Source organism: Opisthocomus hoazin, chromosome 9 (assembly GCF_030867145.1).
Source record: "Opisthocomus hoazin isolate bOpiHoa1 chromosome 9, bOpiHoa1.hap1, whole genome shotgun sequence".
Classification (NCBI taxonomy): domain Eukaryota; kingdom Metazoa; phylum Chordata; class Aves; order Opisthocomiformes; family Opisthocomidae; genus Opisthocomus; species Opisthocomus hoazin.
In genome coordinates this window covers 4,752,931-4,774,107 of record NC_134422.1, presented here as the reverse complement: position 1 = coordinate 4,774,107, position 21,177 = coordinate 4,752,931, and the positions used below count along the sequence as shown (strand labels likewise).

The 21,177-nt window shown below is 44.7% G+C and overlaps 1 protein-coding gene across 18 annotated transcripts in view; it reads right to left on the bottom strand.

Moving 5' to 3' along the window:
- QTMAN (queuosine-tRNA mannosyltransferase) overlaps nucleotides 1–12,863 on the bottom strand; it is a 202,054-nt gene extending 189,191 nt beyond the window's left edge. For 15 of the 18 annotated variants that reach the window (XM_075430983.1, XM_075430984.1, XM_075430988.1 and 12 more), the window contains exons 1-2: nucleotides 12,785–12,863; nucleotides 2,877–2,996 (exon numbers count right to left, since the gene is read on the bottom strand). The gene's annotated coding sequence lies outside the window, so the exon portion shown is untranslated. The remainder of the gene's footprint in view (nucleotides 1–2,876; nucleotides 2,997–12,784) is intronic. The other 3 variants (XM_075430975.1, XM_075430981.1, XM_075430977.1) reach the window with 3 other exon arrangements.
- Between the last annotated feature and the right edge of the window lie 8,314 nt (nucleotides 12,864–21,177).

Here is a 21,177-nt window from a genome sequence, read left to right as displayed (position 1 = left end):
GTAAATTTAGACACTGGTTTAACAGTTGGAAAAATAAAGTCTCAACTATGAAGAGATTTCAGTAATTAAAAATCCTTTAAAATTGACTTTCTAAAAAATATTACCAGCTTTAAAGTCAGTCTTTACACCCATAGCATTGCAGAACAAAACCGTATCCCGATATGCAAATACAGGTCTACAACGTGACCGTACGTACATTATTTTATTGCGGTGTAAACACCAGACTTCAGCAAATGTCCATGACACCTGACTGTGCAACTCCCCTTAGAAGCCACCACGACCACAAACTCTACCTACTCCTATGAGCAACGCATTGTCTATACAGCATCTGAAAGGGCAAGGAAAGCCTGCAGCTGATTCCGGAGCTTCCCAGATGATCCCAGCATGCTAAGGCACTGGTGAAAACGTAAGTAGTCTGTCACCACACGTGACAAAGTTTTGCGAGAGGGGGAGCAGATGGAGCCCTGACCTTTCTGCAAGCTGCTGCAGCTCAATCTTACAGGTAAAGCAACACCAGACCCAAGTGCATGCTGCTGTTTTCAGAGACATGACACTTGATACTTCAAAGGCTAAAGCCTCTGCTGCTGGCCAAGCCCTTTGCCAAGATTTTCCTCTCTCTCCTTCTTTCATAGATTCTTTCTCCAGGTACCCTTTGCCGTGGGGTAACAGGAGACACTTCCAACTTCAGTGATTCTCCAGAGGACTCTGGGAAACACCTGGAGATCTTGCAAGATGGTGGACACTAACAGCAGGGTACGAAGCACCTACACAGCAACAAAGATGATCTTACACAAGATGTCCAAGTTTGGACATGCAATTAAGTATCCCAGAACTAGAAACAACATCTAGAAATCCAGAGCCTGAAATCACACAGGAATTACTAGCGAGATGCCATCCTTACACAAAAGTATCCGGTTAAATGACAAAGCGAGCATGGACATCGCTGACAACTCTCAGGACTCCCTAAATACTCCCTCGTGCATTAACACCACACAGTCTAAAACAGTGTCAATAAAACCTTTCCACAACAGCATCCCACTAATTCTTCCAATTTAATTTTTGCATGGATCTACACGTACAAGGCCTTTGCATACGTGTATGAAAACCCAGCATAAAGTTAAGATGACATGAGCTGAAACAGAGGATTTTTTTTTTTTTAACTATGAGGAAGAAACAAACCAGTATTTCTGTAATTTGTTTTCCCACTATTTAAAATGGCTTCCATACACCTTCTTTGTAAGTAAGCTGAGCAATAGTTAACTCATCACAACATTTGTCACCATGCGCTGATAAAGAAGCTTTCATCCTATAACCACCAAAACTTCTCTCAAGGCAAGACATAAGCAGAGGCTTAGTCACTATTCACATAACAGAATTACAGACGTTTTCATAGCAGTTTACCAAAAATTCAGAAAATGTATTATTTCCCAAAGCAAAGTAACACATTGCCTCTGGAAGACATTTGCTCTCAGTATCCAGTAACACTTGTTATATACCTGAAGGGGTTTCTTAAGCAAACCAAATCTACCCAGCAACTCTGGGCTGTAACTACGCTGATCAAATCAGCTCCACATGTGGTAAAAAAGTGGAAAGCAAGAAGTAAAGGCAGAGTCTTAATGTATCAACAGCTTCTTCTGATTTCGTAGAGAGCGCATTAAAAGAACAAACATGGAAAATCGCGGCCATACATTAAGGCAATTCTTACACCCAAACAATTTGATAATGTAACACTGTGTATCAAGCCATTTTTTTCATAAATTATGATCTAAACAGAATACTAGTCAATTCACCAAAAGATATCAAAGATATCCCTTTATTACAAATGATCCAAGTATCCCCCTTGAGGCTACGGCTATCAGAAAGCATTTAGTTAGCTCCCAAGCCAATATCTTTCGTATCTGCTTTATTATGAAACTATAACACATTTTCAATAACTTTTAGCTTTGCTATACAGAGCTACAAATAATTTCCCAGAACCCTTTGGAAAACCTGACATGCGAAATGATTCTCTAGCCAACTTGTGTATTATTAAGCTGAAAAAACGTATATCAGATCATTTGATCATTGGAGGGAATGGAAAAGTAGTGGGAGCTTCAGGACAGATGGACGAACTTCAGGTCATATAAAACACTACCAAGGCTGTATTGGAAGAAAAATGCGAAAGTTCATGAAAGCGCCCCGGGTGAAAATACTTTGTGTTGCTAAGAAACATCACCCCTGATGATGGATGAATTAAATTGTCTCAGTTAGTAGAGCCAACTCCAGGCATCCCTTGTTTATTAGTAGAGTGTTTTCTTGTACTGGTAATTTATTTCAACAGCTACATACAAATAAAAAGCCCTACCTTTAAACGGAACTGAGAATTTCAAACTTGTGTAATTAATGCTAGAAAACAGAACAGAGTTCACATCTTGAAAAGAATTTAATAACTACATCTTCAAAGTTTACATTTTTAAATGTAATATTAGTACATCTAAGAGATTCAGAACTTATTTAGGATAGTCTGCAATGCAATATACCACTCAACTTCCAAAATTACTCTATGTACAATCCAGCAAAGAATAAAATTCTTCCAATATTTTTCAGTACTGAACAACAAACATTCAGGTAATCAAATTTTCAACATCACTGAGAGAAAAGCATATTCATTTGTCATGTATTGTTACGATGACACCAACATAAAAACCAAGCATGAAGGAAATAATGCAAACCACCTGCTTTTCTCATTTGGAGGTTGTCTTCACATTTCATCCAGTTCCTCTTTTAATGTATCACTTACGGGCTGTTTCTCCTGGAGAACACATTCACCAACTTACAGCAGGACCTCCCTCCATTTCTGACACATGTGTTTTCTGCTGGGCTCCCACAGCACATACCTGTTTCACCTGCCGCGCGCTGTGTTCGGTGAAGTCCTTTCAGAAAGGTTACAGCTGGAGCAGAGGAAGGCCACCGGCTTGCCTCTTCCCGCAGGCTGCACAACGGGCAGAGGAGCTCTCCTGAAAGGGGAAAGAAAAGCAAGCACATCTCACCTGGCACAGCTCCGAGAGCAGAGACAGAGCGTAGCATGCGGGGAGCCCCAAAGTGAGCAGGAGAGTCCCAGGATCAGAAGGTGGACATTAGACTTCTGCTCAGAGATGATGGACCAGGGCAGAGTTTTCTTAATAAACCAGAGAGGGATATGCAGAATTTTGTGTCACCCAGAAACCAAGACGGTTGCTGCACCGGGAACAACCAAGGGCAAAGACAGATTTTGCAAGGACACAGTTGGCAAAGGGGAGAATCATTCAAGAAAATCCATTTTAATTTGTCTGATGGCAAGGCTTTAGGGGTTTTCTTCCTATTATTCTAGATTGTGTTCTACTGCAGATTCCGAGTTAGACGTCCCAAGTTTTTGAACTGGAGAGCTCTATTTAAGGAACATGAAAAACCCTTTATAAACTGCTCTTTGGCTCCCATCACAGCTTCCAAGTCAGAAATTACCACGCGCCGTTACGTGTTGAGGCCACGTACTCAGCTAGTCAATACACAGAGGCAACCACGGAAGCTCTACTTCCCAAATAATGCCGCCACAGAGAAGAGTTACCGCTGGAGAGTCTGAGGAGAAGTATTTAATAACGATACCAATTTGGCTGCACTACAGGAGACGTGCTTCCTGCGGGCCTAATAAAGGAAGAGCTTTACAATCTAAGCAGAAGTATTTCCAAACCTCCAAGGACATGTCTTATCTGCACCACTTCGGCTTCTGGAATCCCAGAAATCCTGAAGACAGAAGGCAGGTCAGACTGCAGCTTACCTAGGCACAGATGTTGCGGTCGCATCTGCCTTAACTGTAAGCCACCGTCCTTGCTACCTTCCGACTCTCTAGCAGCATCCCCAGTCACTTCGGTTTTGGAAATGTCAATGGAGAGGATAAGATAAAGTGTTTCCAATCACATCAGGTACACTAAATCTCTAACAGAAAAGAGAAACGCCTGCAGATCATGTTCCAAGCAAACAGCACAAAAGAACAGGTTTTGAAGTAGAGACACCCTTTCTTCCCCTCCTCCCTTATCTACATGATCCACAAAATAACTTGCTTCAAATACCGAAAACTGTTTGATCAAAGCTGTCTTTTTAAAGCATTGATCTAGCAGCCACGAAGAATGACCAACTGTGTATGGCTGCATCTCAAGTCACTGAGACACAGAAGCGTGCACGTGTGCATTTATCCACTTCATTACCGGTGATTCCTCCAGTCCACTCCAAAGAACTGAACCAGCACCGACCTAGATGCGCAGATCCATGTACATGTTCTCCAAGGTTTTTTCCCTTTTATCTCACTGAAGATTCCCTCCCTAGACACCTACAGCCAGCTACCAGATGTCTGACTTCATTCCTGCAGTCCCAGGCTCCCCAGTACGAGACAGACACGGACGTACCCAGCAAACAGCCCCACAGACACTGAAGGAGCCTGAGCACAACCCAGCCGTTCCGTGACTCCATCAAGCTACAGGCTGCAAGACTCCGACCATAACATGCTTTCTCCTCTTTGCTCTCACACCATAATGCAGACAGGATTATTTAACATCTTCATTTGTTACTTGGATGATGAACAATACAGCTGCAAAATTTTGCAGCTACCTAGGAAGGGCTGCAAGCATTCTGGGAAGCAGAGATCAAATGGACAAGAGCAGGACTAAGGGATCAATAACAGAACTGAAACTGGGGGTTTAATACTGAATTGAATGCAAAAAGTGAAAAGTTAATTAGAGTTTGTATTAACAGGAGCATCACATGCAAAAGATGGTAAGATTTATTCTACCCATCACTGGCACTGACTGACTAAGGTTGGACATTATGCTCTGGTCTGGATACGCAGATGCAGGAAACTGAGAAAAGCTCAGGAGAAAACCTAAGCACCCAGGGAACGTTAAGAGGGCTTGCTGAGTACAGAAACAAGATGAGTAAAGAAAGAAGGCGCAGGCTTCAAAACAGGTTAACAGCAGTTACAAAAATGATGATCGTGTCCCACTGCTGCAATACGCACAGCAGGAAAAAAAAAAGCTTACCAGGTTAGAAAAGATAGAATATTATTAGAAGAAATACGCTACCTCTAGGGATAGTTAAACACCAGATTAGGTTATGGAGGGGTTACACAAATCTTCAATGATTGTTTGTAAGACCTGGTACGACGAACATGTCAGGAACCGTCTGTACATATCTCTCTGGCTTTACAAGGAACACTACATGCTCACGCATAAAGCACAGGGCCTTAGTGGAAAGCGGTGACCTCCAGAGATCTGCATTTTCTTTTCCAAACCCAAAGGCTGTACGAGTTTAGGCTCCTGCCAGGCAAATCAGCAGGTGCCTTGACTGCTCCTTACAGCTCCAAGCAGGCTTTTGATATCTCTTTTTTTCTAAATAGCCAAGGCAGTCTGTGATTGACAATTCTGTATCACATCAAGCATGCTACCTTAAATATGAAGTACTCTGAACGATCCATGGGGGAAATAAAGTCAAAGTACAAAGAAGGCAAAACCGATCCCAGGAATCCAGTCCTCCGAAAGAAATCGAAACTGTCACATTGGGCAAGGACGCACATCCCACTAGCACCTAGAAAACAGGCCGGGTTTTTTTGTTTCTAGAGCCTACAACAAATAAGCCTCAATAAAAAGAAGCATTTAATAAAGTACTTAAAGAAATAAGGAGGGAAGGTTTGACGTTTCTAAGCTTATTTTCACAGCGGTACAAAAGGAAATGAGGTAGAGTCAGAGCTAATTCTCCTTACATAATTTCACATGGAATGATTAGTTCTGCCCCACCAGTAACAGCTTTCCAGAGGGTCCTACTCATCGCCAAGATTGCATACAGATGCTGTAAGTGTAGCTTCCCTATTCTCCACTGACAACCAACTTAAAAGGCCAATATAATATTCATTTTACTATAGAATGAAATTCACAGCGTGAATAGTAAAATAATGTCACAGCTACCATGAAACTGCAGTTGCATGTTGGGGCTCTCAGAAGTTTAATCATGAAACAGATTCATAAACAGGAACATGCAAAGTAGTTTTCTGCTTTACCAACGTCCTGGTGGTCGTTCAGCTCGTCCGAGAGCAGCATAAGCCGTGGTCTGACAAGGAGAGGGCCCAAGGCATGGAGGAGCACTCATGGCACACGTCCCTGCTGATTTGTTTTTTTTAAGAAAGCAAGTTTTCAGTCATTACTGTGCTGACCACCTCCCTCTCTTAAGCCTGCTTAGGAAAGGCATTCCACAGGCACAGGGATGCTGAAGGTGGTGGAATTCCATAAGTCACCTGGGTCACTTCTGGGTGAAATACCAGTTACTGGCAATTCTTCTCAGTAAGGCCAATAACAAAAAAGAAAACCCTGTAACAGACATCACTCAGCCCAACAGCGAACACATCACATGGATAATCCTACAATTCTTCACAAAAAACTTGTAATAGGTATTAGTACTTTCATAAAGCACTGCAGCGTTTTGTATTTAATCCCTGGATAGGTACTAGTAGAAAAGCCATATTCAATTCCAAAACTGCTACTGCAAGTTCCAGCTCAGCTACCACTATTCCTTTAAAAACCTATACTGTATTTTTAAAGGATATATAGAAATACACATATTTTTTTCCCAGGGAGAGATAGCCTACCTTAGCAAATTCAACTATCAATGGAAAAACCTATATAACTCCCAAAACAGCATGCCAAATAATACTGTAAGAAATTTAAATTTGTGTATTTTGCATTTGTTAGCACAACCATTTGTTTTACAAAAGACCTACAGATTAAATACAAGGCACACTATTACTTTTAGGCACAAGAACGACCGATTTTTTATGCCTTGCCAGAAGTGATGACTAATTAGGCCAGCAGCCTACAGTTATTTCAATAGATCCTGCCTTTACATTTAAATCACAACAGAAAATTGATTTAATGATAACAAAAGCATATATTTCTTGTTAAAGTTTTCTTAAAGCAAGATTAGGACAAAAAAATATTCTCCAAAACCAACAAGATGATGTCATTGTTTATTTGGAGAACTTTATCTCAAGCCACACACAAAGTTACACTCCGAAATTTACTGTATTACACTGCAATCCAGTAAACAGACAAGGTGAATGGCAAAATTTTCAACTGGGAAATCACAAAACACAGAATTTCACAGAATACTGCTGGATTACTTATTCTGCAAAGCCATTTTACAGAGTATTCCTTGTGTAAACCTAAAAAATAACAGGAACATATAGATGCAATTTGTCCAACTACTTGTTAAATGTTTTTTCCTGGAATATTTGTATGTAAATTAAATATCAAATAAGAAATATATAGAAAATGTAACAGTGAGCATCAGATAAAACTAGGATTTGTATTAAGATTTTATTTTTTAAATTATGGAGCTTCTGAGAAAGGACTTGTTTGGTTATATACACCAGGCAAGATATTTATAAAACACATCTTATTTTCACAACACAAGGATTTTATTGCTATCTTGACAAAACTGTCACCCGGTAAAAAAACCACTAGGAAAACAGAATCAAGATCCACATTGTCAAATAATCCAAAATAATGTCGTTAACGCACAACACAGGCTTCCCCCTCCCCTCAAACCGATCTGGTTGGAAGGAACAGGAAAAGGGTGATGTTTTTCTAAGCTCTAGTCCTAGAAATGGAACTACCTTCCCTGTTCTTTCTCCCAACTATTCTGCCACTACAGCCACACACCATCGTTGCTCTAGCTAACCACTCCATTCTGACTGTTCAGCATTCACATACATTGACTCTTGGACAGGTGCAAAAAGCTTTGTGACATTCTGGGAGTTCTTCTCCACGACAGCTCTGTAACAGTTCTGCCTCTATTACCGAGGCTTTATTACGCCTTAGGAGGATGAATCAGAAACCTCAGTTCTCTGAAGAAGCTTCTCTGTCTTTTCAGGTGGAGAAGAACACTGAAGAACAACAGTGAGGTCCTCACCTGTCATTCCAGCACACCTGACCACTGAGTTCTGCCAAGGTGAGGAATGTCCATCATGGAACATCAGCTCTGTAAACCTCCCATCCCAGAGCAGGCATAAAAGACTGCATCATATTAAATTTGAATACAACTACTTAAGCGTGAATTTAAGGGGTGTGGGGTTTTTTTACCCCCCCAGTGACAGCTTCTCATAATGACTATGAAAGAAATCTCGCACTCTGGATGGTATTTTATTCATCAAGACCACGATCACCACAAGCCTTCTGTTGACAGAGGCATGGCCACAGCAACCTGTTTCAGGACCGCTGTTGTACCTCTAAGAAGAAAACATTCCCACAGTGTTTATGACAATATCACACTCAGACCACTGAGCGTCATGAAAACCTAGACAACCTGTTGCACAGACATGGTATCTGACTGCCCAAAAACAATCTTGGAACAAACTGCAGCAGAGCACGTGAAGCCACACTGGCCACACTGTTGTACAGACACAATATGTAAAGATATTTTCAGATGCAAAAGTGATTAAATTCCTCTGTCTTTTCAACCTAACATTAAATATTTAACAATTTTTTGTAACAATTCAGCAAAATCCAGGTACGAAGATGACATCAAGTCCAGCTGCATCCGAAGTGCCAAAGAGAAAACTTCTGCTAATCACATGTGTATTAGGTTTCACACGTCTGATTATATGTAAACCTACACACACATGCAAATATTTAAACCAAAGTTGCTTATACAGCACTAACTTACTTTGGGATTTATGTGTTGCAAGTGTTTGTGCTCTTTCTGTGCCTGAACCCTAACAAGTAATTATTGGGGGGGGGGGGGGGGGGGGGGGGGGAACCACCACACTCAGTGCCTGCCCTTGCCTGCTCTCCCCCAAGTTCTGCATTTCATCATTAATTTTACATACTTCGTTGTTAATTTTAGACATTCGTCCAGTTCTCATTTGGACATCAAAGAGCTACTCATACCCAAAATACCAGCAATTTGAAGCACTGGCTTCCCTACTTATAAATGGCAAGTTGAAACGATCTTTGATTTCTTGCCTACAGGAAATACTAGGGATCAAAAATAAAACATATATATATATGCTCCCATACATACGAGGCCCAGGATTTAGGATAATAGACTGCTTGCAACATGGTTTTCAGATTTACATTTCATATTCTGCCTGGTGCTTCACACATTTATTTTTACTTTCACATCTGACATGCAGCAATATGGCCAGCTAAGGTGTACGTTTAAGACCTACTTTGATATAGATCTACTCAGAAGTGAAATTCACACCAGGGCGTGTGTCCTTCCAGCACTAGGGCACTGCTTCACCGCTGCTAACTGCACCGCTTACCGACGGCCGGGGGCACGGGAAGGCAGGCGCTCCGGAGCCCCTCGTTAACAATTCTGCCACCAAAGATTAAGATGATTTTCCTGCTTTACGAACTTGGTAGAGAACATTTCTCACGTACAGATGGAAAAAAACCATGGTAGCCAAGGTACTTCTAAACTGCCTGCTGCATGTGTTCCTAACCGCCTTGCATATATATTTAGTATGTTCTCCACCTTTGCATATTTTTTTAAAATTAGCAATATTTATAAGTTATACAACTAGTCCCAGAGAATGAGATACTCTGTTCAAGTTAGCAAATAATTTGCCTTCCTCTTGTTCCTACTCCCACTATGCAATGGCTGGGTCCCAAGCAGCAGTTCACAGCAGCCCTCAAACAGAGCAGCCACCATTGAGGTCCCCGTATTTATACCAGCATCACTAAAAAACAAACCTTAAAATGTATTTTCAGTGTATTTCCTTACAACAGAACTACGTTCCTGTGTGAACAGAATTGTAATGTTATACGTGTTTCCTCTGAGCATGTAGTTTAGGCTCCAATTTATACAGAAACAGCAGTTCTTTAACTCAATTCTTTAAGCAGGTAAGATCTCAAGTTCCTCAAAGTTCCTCTTTGCAACCCAAAGAGCCAATACCAGAGAATATTTCACATTAAATACTTGCTCATCAACCACTGCAGGAGAAATGTCTTATCTCAATGGCTCTCCCAATCTGAACCACACAGGACTGTATGGAATAAACATATTCTGATCTTGTTAAGCCAAACAATGCAGTATAGAAATCTTTTTCCTTTGTGGTAAAAATATGACTACCTAGACATTTTCACCAGTGTGGGATATTGGTCAGGGACCACAGACCTTCACTGCTCCCACCAAAACAGAAGGTAACAGAAGTCCACGGTGTTGATCGGGGTCAGAGGCCTACAATGACCAAGGCACGCGGCTCTTTGAGCTATGGGCAACGTCAAATGCTGCCGTCATAGAAAACATTTACAAAAAGCTAAACCAGGAACGTTTTGTTTTCATATTCTCAAATTTTATTGAGCAGAAATGTTTGAGGATAGTTTATTACTTTTACCAGCCACTCTAAAATGGGCCTCCAGCCAAACAGGTCTTTAAAATGTGTCTATATTTGAGTTTTAAAACAACATCAAGGAAGTTATATAACTTTTGCATTAGAGCCTAAGTGACTTCGCAGCAGAAGTGACACGTTTCAGCTGTAACGCAGGCGCTTTGCAAGCTACAAGCACCACCTTCACAACAGCGCCAGACGCACTTGGTACTGATCCTAACTCAGAGATATCCGTAAGGGTTAATTAACAGGTGTTTAACTCCTGGCAAATCCCAGAAGACTGAAATTCAGAAGATGCTTGCCGGTGTCATGTTCGTGATCCATGTGCCGAACACCTTCCCTCGTTCAGCTCAACTGCGGGACAAGACCAGCCCAGCGCGTGCTGTTCTCGCCTTCACGAGGCTTCACCGCACCACTCCAAGAGCAGTAACTGGCAGTCATCATAACAATAACACCGCATGACAATTCAAAATGTGCATTTATTAGCGGAGCGAGGAATTTCGTACCGTGTTCGTAAAACACCCACAGCTTCAGCTGGACAGCGGGTTTGCTTCCCAGGTTTTACCACGGCTGTTGACCGGCCAACTAATAATCAGACTGGGAAACTGTTCTGAAAGTTTGTCAAGAATGAGGTATTGCACTACTGAGAATGATCCTCACCTTTTTATATACACAGTAGGCATATAAATAAAAAAAAACCAACCAAACATCACTGTATTAAAAAAATCCTGCCCTTAACTGATTTATGCAATCCGGACTCATAGCATTTAAACTTATATCAGAAAGTATTCTTCCAATGTATGTTACTACACCTCGACTTCCACGGAGGAAAAAAAGAAGCAGCAAGAACACACCCTACATTAGGTCTTGAAAGCTCCAATTAAAATCAATATTGTACTTCGTATGGAGGTCTCTACATGAAAACCCTGTCACGGTTAAAATTTAAGGTTAACCAGGTTAACAGAGTCCAATAAAACAGCTCTAAAATCTGCTGCTCATCTTCACCCAACTCCTGGGCTAAACTCCGAACCCTGGTAACAGAATCACCGAACGGTGGGGGTTGGAAGGGACCTCTGTGGGTCACCCAGTCCAACCCCCTGCCCAAGCAGGGTCACCCAGAGCAGGCTGCACAGCACCGCGTCCAGGCGGGGCTTGAATATCTCCAGAGAAGGAGACTCCACAGCCTCTCTGGGCAGCCTGTGCCAGGGCTCCCATTTCTCGCCAACCAGCAAACCCTACCATAAAGCACGCTTCAAACTCTTTCCCACCCGCTTCTTAAAACAGGGGCGACATTTCCACCTCCTCTTTCGTCCAGCCTGCCACGCCGAGCATCGCCCAGCCACGAGACCCGCGCAGGCCTGCCAGGTCCCCTCCATCCCAGGCACTCTCCCCCGAAGTCGGGATGCGCCTGCAAAGCGCGTTTAAGCGGCTCCTCTGCGACGAAGCCTTCCGTCACGCGGCGGCTTTAGCTTAAAGTAATAAAAAACAAAACCCTAAGACCCACACGTTTTGAAAAGCTGAAGGATTATTTTTATGTTCTTCGTTTTCCGTGCTCTATGAAGCACGGCCCCACTCCACCACAAAGCCTGCGATTCCTCCCGACAGCTTCACCAGCGGAACTATTTATGCGTGTTAACGATATAACTGCGCTGTCGCGACACGTGGAATAACACCCAGCCCAAACCCTGCAGCCCGCTTCGCGACCGCTCACGAGAAGCGGCCCCTGCCCCGCAGAGTTCTGTATTTTTAATAAAAATAAAAAGCAGAGCGTCCCCAGAGAAGTCACACCCAGAGCCCCGCGCGGTTCCGAGCGCTCGGGCCCGGCAGGGGCCCGGCGAGCAGGCCGCGTCCCGCCGGCGGCTCCCCGCAGCCGCTAGGCCCGGCCCCAGGCCGCGCCGCCCGCCCCGCAGCCCCCGGGGACCCTGCCCGCCCCTCCCGGCCCCGCGGGGCCGCCATGTCAGGGCCGCGCGCCGGGGAGGCGGCACCCGGCGGCGGCGGCTCCCCGGGGAGCGGCCCCTTTCCCGCGGGCTCCCCCCGCGCCCCGGAGGCCGCCGCCAGGGCCGCGGAGCCATCTTGGGGGGGGGGGGTGCCCCCGCCAGCTCCTCCCGCGCCGCAGGTGCCGGGCGGCCCCGTCAGGCGCAGCCCCGCGGCCGGCGCCGGGCCGGCTCCCCTCGCCACCCCCCCGCCGAGCGGGGCTCGCCGGGCCGGGTCCCCCCCCTCCCCGTCCTCCTCCTCCTCCTCCCGCGGAGCGCCGGCCGCCGCCGGCCCTCGCCCCGCGGCCTCCCCGCCCGGCCCCGGGCCGAGCGCCCGCCCCGCCGCTCCGCGCTGACCCCTTCCCTCCCTCCCGCCTGGCTCGGGCGGCCCCGCTCCTCACCCCACCCAGAGGGAGCTCACCTCCTCCTCCTCCTCCTCCTCGCTCCCGCCTGGAGACCGTCGGCACCGCCGCGCCGGCGTCCCGGCCCCTCCCTCCCCTCGGCGCGCAGCAGAGCCAGCCTCCCCCCGCCGCCGGCCGGGCCCCCTCCTTCCTCCGACCGGCGGGGCGAGGGGTCCGGGCCCGCCCGGCGCCGGCTGGGCCCCCCCTGCGGCGGGGAGAGGCGGGGGGAGGCCGCCCCGGCGGGCCTGAGGGAGCTCCCGCGGGGCCGGGTGACCGAAGGGAAGGGAACCCGAGGGGAGCCAGACCCCGCGGAGCAGGCGGTGGAGCCGTTCGGAGGAGTTGGGGGAGCAGGGATGGGCGGGGGGTGTAAATAGCGAGGAACCGTGAACCAGGTGGGCTAAGGGGAAAACAAAAAAAAGATGTTTTTTTGAGAGAAGCAGCTGAAAGGAGAGAAAATCAGGGCAGAGTCGGTTATCCGTGAGCAGGAGGTTTCTGTTTTTTGCCGGGGGAGGCCGGGCAGGTGCTGGCGTTGGAGCCCTCTCTTCTCCAGCCACGGTCAGGATCAAACCTCGCCAGCAGAACTTTTCAGAGGAGGCATGGTTGTCACACGGAATCACAGAATGGTCGGGGTTGGAAGGGACCTCTGTGGGTCACCCAGTCCGACCTCCTGCCGAAGCAGGGTCACCCAGAGCAGGCTGCACAGGACCTTGTCCAGGCGGGTCTTGAGTATCTCCAGAGAAGGAGACTCCACAGCCTCCCTGGGCAGCCTGGGCCAGGGCTCCGTCACCCTCAGAGGGAAGAAGTTCTTCCTCATGTTCAGCTGGAACTTCCTCTGCTTCAGTTTGTGCCCGTTGCCCCTTGTCCTGGTGCTGGGCACCAGTGGAAAGAGTCTGGCCCCATCCTCCTGACCCCCACCCTGCAGATATTTCTAGGCATTTATAAGGTCCTCTCTCAGCCTTCTCCAGGCTGAACAAGCCCAGCTCCCTCAGCATCTCCTCGTAGGAGAGATGCTCCAGTCCCCTCATCATCCTCGTAGCCCTCCTCTGGACTCTCTCCAGTAGCTCCTCATCTTGCTTGAACTAGGGAGCGCAAACTGATTCAGTTTAGCCTGGTGTTATCTTTGGTGTAGAGAAGTAAACTGTTCTGTTTTGTTTTGTTTTCCAATAGGAGGTCAAAATGAGTAATACCTGGTGGAGCAATAAAGCAAAATTTGCAAAGAGGGAGAAGCATCAAGACCAGTAACTTGAGGAATTAAGGTTTTTTTCCTACTCTGGCTGAGCAGTTATGAAAGAGTGACGAGATGGCTGATTTGCATAAGAAAAACCCTTAGGATAATACCGCATTTTGTTTTGCAATTTTCCAGGTTCAAAAAAGCTTAGTAAAGTTGTTTTCCGATAGTTTTGCACTCTGCTGCACCTCTGAATTCCTGATGCTATCCAGCTGTGGAAATGCCAGAATGTCGCAAGGCAGGCAGTTCTTCCAGCAATTTTTCTACCTAGGCAGAAGTGGTGGAACCTGAGAATCCTTTAGCATTCATCACTCACATTATAAATAATTTTCTAAATGCAAGATTTCGGCTTTCAGACGTGGTCAGACAGGGTGAGAGACGAGGAGACCTTCAGTCCAGCGTGTGGATGCATCCACAATAATTCACCCCCGGCATGTGCTGGAACGCCGACAAACAGGATGTTTTATCCCCAATTTATGGATAGAAAAATTGAGGCGAGGAAGTGAAGGCATTCGTTTTTCGAGCGCAGAAGTGCTCATTTGTAAGCAGGCAATTTAGGCTTGAACTTTTTTTCTTTCCCCCCTTTTTTCCGAGGAAAAGGGCCGTGTATATACAGTTCCCATTGAAATTACACTTGAGGCACCCAAGCAGAAAGACTTTGGCCGTACTCTTTTGGGGTCCCGCAGCCCTAATCCCATGTTCTAATTGGCCAGTAATCTGTGGACAGATATTGTAGCAGTTCCTTTAGAATATTTTTCTACTTCTCGCTCATTTGCATACTAATGGCATAAAAATAGGCACTTCCTGCCAGTAATTAGTCGGAGCCCAGAATTTAAAGAAAGAAAAAGACTGCAGCATTATGGTAGACGGATGGTACTGAGGAAGCTGCAAAAAAAAGAGTCACTTCTCTGGCGCTCAGAGAGTGCCTTTAATTTGGAGTTCAAGGCTGGCAACTCTGTTACCTCTGTGTGACAGGGATTAGCTGTTTGCCTGGCCTAATAACTTTGCCTCTAATGAGCCCCTCTAACTTTTTTCATGGCAAATCACTCTTATCTGTCCTGCACCCAGTCTTGCTGCTGTAAAGGTTTTTCTATTTTTTTTCTTTTTTTTTGCCTTTTTCCCAGAAAGAATAATGCCAGCGGTGAGCTCTGCGCCGTGAGCGTGGTTCCTTGTGGAGCGCCGTGACTCAGAGCTCCGGGGTTCTTCGCCTCACGAGGCACGGCGCGACTCGCAACCTCGTCGCGTCGTATGAAGCTCCGGGTTAAAACAGCCTTTTAAGAGCTGGAGAGCTTTGGGGGTCTGCGCGGGGTTATTCGTCTTCCCACGTGTACGTCGTAGGCTGGAGTGTGCAAACCAAGTTGGGGATAGCGAGAAATTTTCCTCCTACAACAGCAACACAGGTAACGTGTTTAACATAGCAGCTTTTTCGGTCAAAGAGGTAGCGGACGAGTTTCCTGCGCTGTACCCAGGACAAGAAATTTCTCCATTGCTACTCTGCTGGTGGTATCTACGACAAGCATGGAACTACCCACCAAACCCTGAAAAGCAGCGATAACTTCAGGGAGGCGGGGAAAGAGTATTTTGCTACTTTCATTCCCCTAACTTCTCTGGAGGGAAATATTACAGATTGCATTCTCCAGGGCTATCAAACTGACACCTTCAGTGAAGAACTAAATGCAGAAACTCTTCCCATGGTCTTACTTAGAAGAAATTTCAGCAATTAGTTTGCCATCTACAATCGGACAATACTGATCTCCAGCGATGCACTCTAAAAGCTCATGAGATGAAACTACAGTTAATTATATACCTTTAACTTATGTATCTATTTCAACAGCAAAGTAATTAGTGATGTATTCATCTCTCCAGCACATTGACTGTAACTATTAGTTTACTTAGAGCCACTGCTCTCAAAGAACCGTGGGATGGACCTGATAAATGAGGTCTGTACTTCTGAAAGTTGAGACCTGCACCGGTGGTAAATGTCTGATCCCCTTACTGGGATCCAGAATGAAAGTTAGATATTCATTTAGACCTTCTAGAGAATGCCTGGTGAGAGTTTGTGCTCTTTGCAGATGTGAAATAACTACCTCAAATGAAGTCAACATACTCATTGCAGCCACACAACTGTGTCCGCCCGAGCAGGCTTCAGGGAGTGGCAGTGTCAGAGAGTTGGAGTGACTCTCTAAAAGACCCGTGAGACTGTGGTTGCTGGGAGAGACTGGGAAGCCCTCCATGCTGTCAAGATTCACCATGTGAAATCCTTTTCGAAGGACAGCCTTTGGTAGCTGCTCCTTCGCAGAGTGAGCAAGGCTACGGTTTGCATTGCAGCCTAACGGGTCGAGCGCTTGCCAAGGAAATGGGAGATTTCGGTTAGGAATCTTTCACCTCTTGGTAGGAATCAAAAGTAGTGTCTCCTAGGTCTTGTGATGGGCACTTCTGCACCAGATCAAGAGGTGGAGAGAGGAATGAAACTTTGGGGGGGGGGCCGATGCTGAGCTGGCGAAAGTAAGCCTGAACCTACACCGCAGTGATCCGGGCGCTCAGTGGGGAGCATCCTCTTGGTTTCAGACTCCGTGAGAAAAGCCTTTTCCACTGTTCTTACACCTTTTCATTTCCCTTTCCCTCTACCCATCCCACTTTGTTGCCAATCTTAATGTCAGGATGTAAGAAACTGTGTTACGTTGTGCTGAACTAACACGTGGAGTTGTGTCACGTTCCTTTTAATCATTAAAAGCAAACCTTGTGAGGCTTCTATCTGCTCTACCAACAGAACTAGATTACCAGAAAGTATTTTCCTGAAAACTTTAAGACTCGAGCTTATTAAAGCACAGATCCTGAAGACGATTGGGTCTATTCCATTAGTAGATTTATAAAGTGTGCAGACTGAGTAAACAACAGTGACAGCTTGGGGAAGTGTATGCACCTGTTTATTAAAAAGACGTTAACAAGGGCAAATCTAAAATAAGAACATGTACCGCAACCCAATTTTCAGCAAATTTTTATGCATGCCTACACTTAAGGTTACCAGTGTTATTGGCAATTTCTCTCTTTTCTCTCTCAGAAGTACACGGCAACTGATGAGCATGGAGCATCTGTGGCAAAGGAAAAAAACACCGTCTTCAAATTTTGAGGAGCAAACATGACCCTTTCTGTTTCTACTGTTTCCCACCCACGTTCAGTTAGTGTGAGAGAAGAAGAAAAATGAAAAAAAAGAAAAAAGCAGCAGAGATATTTTGTTTGCATGGAAGGACCAAAGAATGTATTGCTTTCTCAATCACAAGCAAGCACTTTCATCACTGTTTTTGCTCAACATCATAAGTGACAGTGAGTTTTCTGTATTTTAGTGGTAGAACTTAGAAGAGGTCACATTCGTAGAAGTCGCTCTGCGGAGGTGAGTCTTCTGTTTGGATGTATGCAAATTCTACATCGCTTATACGACTTGTAATTTGCAGATAGGTGTAAGCACATGCAAAATGGAGATTAAATGTGCATATGCAAGTTTGTAGAATTAATCAACCAAGAATGTACAAAAACTACACACGCTTTGTCGAAATTCGGTTCTAAAAAGATTTACGAATTAGCCTTCTATAGCAGCTTTCACTCGAGGATGCTAAATGCACTTCATTTTTCTTAGTAATTAATAATTTATAAGATTTACAAGCTAATATTATTCTCCCAGAATAGCTTTTAAAAAATATATCCCGATCTTGCGAGGACCTGTCGGTACTTAGGCCTATTGACAATTGCTGTGGTGATGCTTTTTATGAGTATAAAACCTTGCCAGCCTGAAACCCCTCCAGGAGTAGACCTTAATCCCCAAAGATGTGTAAGTGCTACCATCTCCATTTTACAGACTAAAAACTGAAAACTGCATGGGTAAATGCATGCAAGTTTACACAAGAGGTTAAAAATGGAGAAAAAAATGAAACTTTAGGCTCCAAACTTGTCAAGCATGTTGCAAGGACAGTCTCTATCCCTTCTTGGAGTCCCCTTCGTGTCAGGAGTTGGTCTGAACGTTATCGACAACAAATCAAAGCCCTGGACCTGACTGTGAGCCGTGTGTTTCAGTTTATGGCCCGATGAGCCACAGCATCCGTCTCTGAAACATATTTCATTACTTCTGTTATCGTGAACTGAAGCAAAGAGTCTTTGAACAATTCTCACACTACAGGAGGCGTAAAAAGCAGTGTTTTACTTCAGTACACCTTTTACTAGAGCTGACTACAATAGGATATGATTATTTTAGGAACATTGAAAATACCTACTATCTTCCTCCCATGCTAGGTAGAATAGTAGGCTGAAGTATTTTTGCTTTGTAATTTTCTAAACTGAAGAATTCTGATTTAACCAAACCTCTTCAGGAGGAAGCTGCCTGATATTATCTTACTTCCCTCTTTTCTTATTGTGGAATTGTTGAGAGAATGCCAGTTGTTGCTACTTGTCATCACAACTTTCTAGTCCATAATATTGCTTGTTAAAGACAATAAATATTAAGCAGAAGGCTACTTAAAAACCGACCAGTATGCAGAATTTGGGTGCGTAGGTAATAACACAATGACAATATAAAACTTAATTTGCGTTTGTTACTTAATTGGATGTGCACACACATGCACACACATAAATCATACTTTCTGAAAAACAATTCTCCTTTATTTGTCCTCGTGATATTTATTCAGCAATATTTTTTAAGATTTTTTTAATTTCTCAGCTGTTAAACTGTACAAGCGAATGAACACCTCTGCTTCTCTTTCAGGGGACTGCATCAAGAGTCACTGAGACGAGGTATTGCCGAACGTGGGAAGACTGGGGACTGCGGTATGAAATGCAGTGCCAAGGCTGCCGATCGCCACGATGCTTTTGACTCCAAACAGAAGGCCTGCTTCATCCCACATGCGAGGTATCAGAAGTGTGTAAGGTACCATGAGTGGAGCTGGGTGAGTGGATCCCGAGGCCAGGCCTCCCAGCGATGGTGTGTATTGAAGGCATCCGCACAGGTCTCACAGCTGCACAGCGCTGACGTGCTCTGCTAGGCTTGAGCTAATGTACGGCCGGTTTTTCTCTGGGGGGCACTTGGATTCTCGGTTTCAGAGGGGACTCTTTCAGTATTGCTCATGATGTTTTTGGCTACAAAGCCTGGCAGTGTTATAGAGCTGTTGCGGACACCAAAGAAACGCAACCTAAAGAGCTGTAGCAAAATACTTCATACCACGGCTGCCCACTAACCAGAAAGGCAGAGGTATAAGTACACCCCCAAAAAAATAAATTCAAGCTCTGTGAGCAGATTAGCAAAGCTGTTTGCTATTATGGACAAAAGCTGCAGGGAAAAAAATGAAGAGGAAATGGGCTGTATTACTGTGAGCTGGCACAGAAACGAAATACCAGGCTGCAACTTATGTATAGTAATTGTTCACTTTGCATTCTTTGGGTTTTGATAGTGAGTCATTGTGTGCTTTGTGACCTTTGATGTACAGGATGGGCTGCTAGAAGACAGAGGAAGCCACAGTAAGACTATAAAACTTTATTAACTTGAGATTTTGTTGGTTTGTTTGGGTTTTGGTTGGGTTTTTTTATTGCCCACTGGTAGGTGGTATCTTTGGAAAAGACTGCCCAGAGGCATTTGCCTTGGGTCCTCATGGTTTTTGCCGTCTCTCCCAGGCTTTTGCAGTTGAAAAAACGGTTCTGGTTTAACTGACAAAATACCTTTGGTTTTAGAAAGGAAATTTGTTAAACAATTGGTTGCTGACGTTGATTACTAAGTTCTGAAAAATAAGATCACTGGTGGAAATACTACTGTGTTAATAGCCCAGGTAATGAGCGGTGGTAGGCGCTGCGCTGTACAGGACAGATGGAAAAGTCACCGAGAAGATACTCTTCTGAGGGAATATTTTATGTTTTAAAGAAAATTATGGAAAAAGCCTTCCATGGAGTCATCAGAGTTGACACAACAGACTTCAGCGCCGTTAAGTTCCATTATGTAAATCCATGTTGATGTAAGCCAGACACTGTCAAGTTTGATATGCCCCAAATTTGACCTAATTAGCCATTTGGTTTTTACTTTTTTCAGAGCTTGTGCAACTCGGCTCAGTTCAGGATATAGATGCTAATTGAACACGTAACCTACAGGTGCTAAAGAATTCTTACAGAAGAAGGTTTATCCAATTAGGAATGCAAGTCCAGGCTCAGGGTCATCAGCTCGGATAGTGGGGATGGGAATAGAAATCCCATCTACAGCTCTCTTCACATCACCGTTTTATTTCCAGGAGCAAAATTCAAATCCAGAATAAATCAATGCAATCTAATAGATATTTGCCAACTGAAGCCGCTCCAGCTTCAGTCAGTTGAACGGGGAAAGAATGTTTCCTTAAGCTTTTAAAAAGCTGAGACTGTATAATGCAAGGCCTGGAGTGGTTTACTCTGCCCCCCAGTAGCAAACGTACTCCTGTGCAAATCACAGTTGAAATTTTCTCTCGTTCGTAGACCCGCCATCCGACATCCAGCCTGCTAAGTTGTAGGTGACTGCCGCTGCGTGACTTGCTCCAGGTTTGCCTTTCACGTTTCCCATTGCTGTCCGCGTGTCCCCAGCCTAAAATCATCTCCTTTACGCTCTGGTCCTCTTCCCACCCGTTTGAGAAGGAGGAATATAATAACCTTTTGTCGTGACTACACCTTGGACTAGATGCCGTAGTGTAAACACTCTATCTCTTCTGCTGTTTCCCTGCAATCCCCTAACCAAAATGAAACGAGATAAAAAGAGCTGCACAGCCTCTGAGTTTCCTGGCTTTTATCTTTTTATACCAAAGCCTTTGTGTTAATTTTGCATAGCTATTTTTACATGAGGAATAATATCCTGAATTACTGCTGTCACGTGCGCTTAAGAATCCCACCTCACCGTCCTCAAGTCATCTGGCAACCTGATAGTGTTTCCTGCTCCTTCCCTCACATCAGCGCTGCAGAAAGTCTTGCTAAAAGTTTCACATCTGAAAAAGCAGATGATTTGGCAACACCTTCCTATAGATATTTCTTTTTTTTAAAAAAAAAAAAAAGAAATGTGCCTGTCTTTGAGTAAACTTTTCTTTCCAACTGTTCTTTTTTGTCAGCTTGCCAGCTCGACTTCTAGTATTGTTCTGCGGAGATTGCTGTAAGGAAAAATGAAAGAGAAGAGAAAGGTAGAGAACTGGGGGAAAG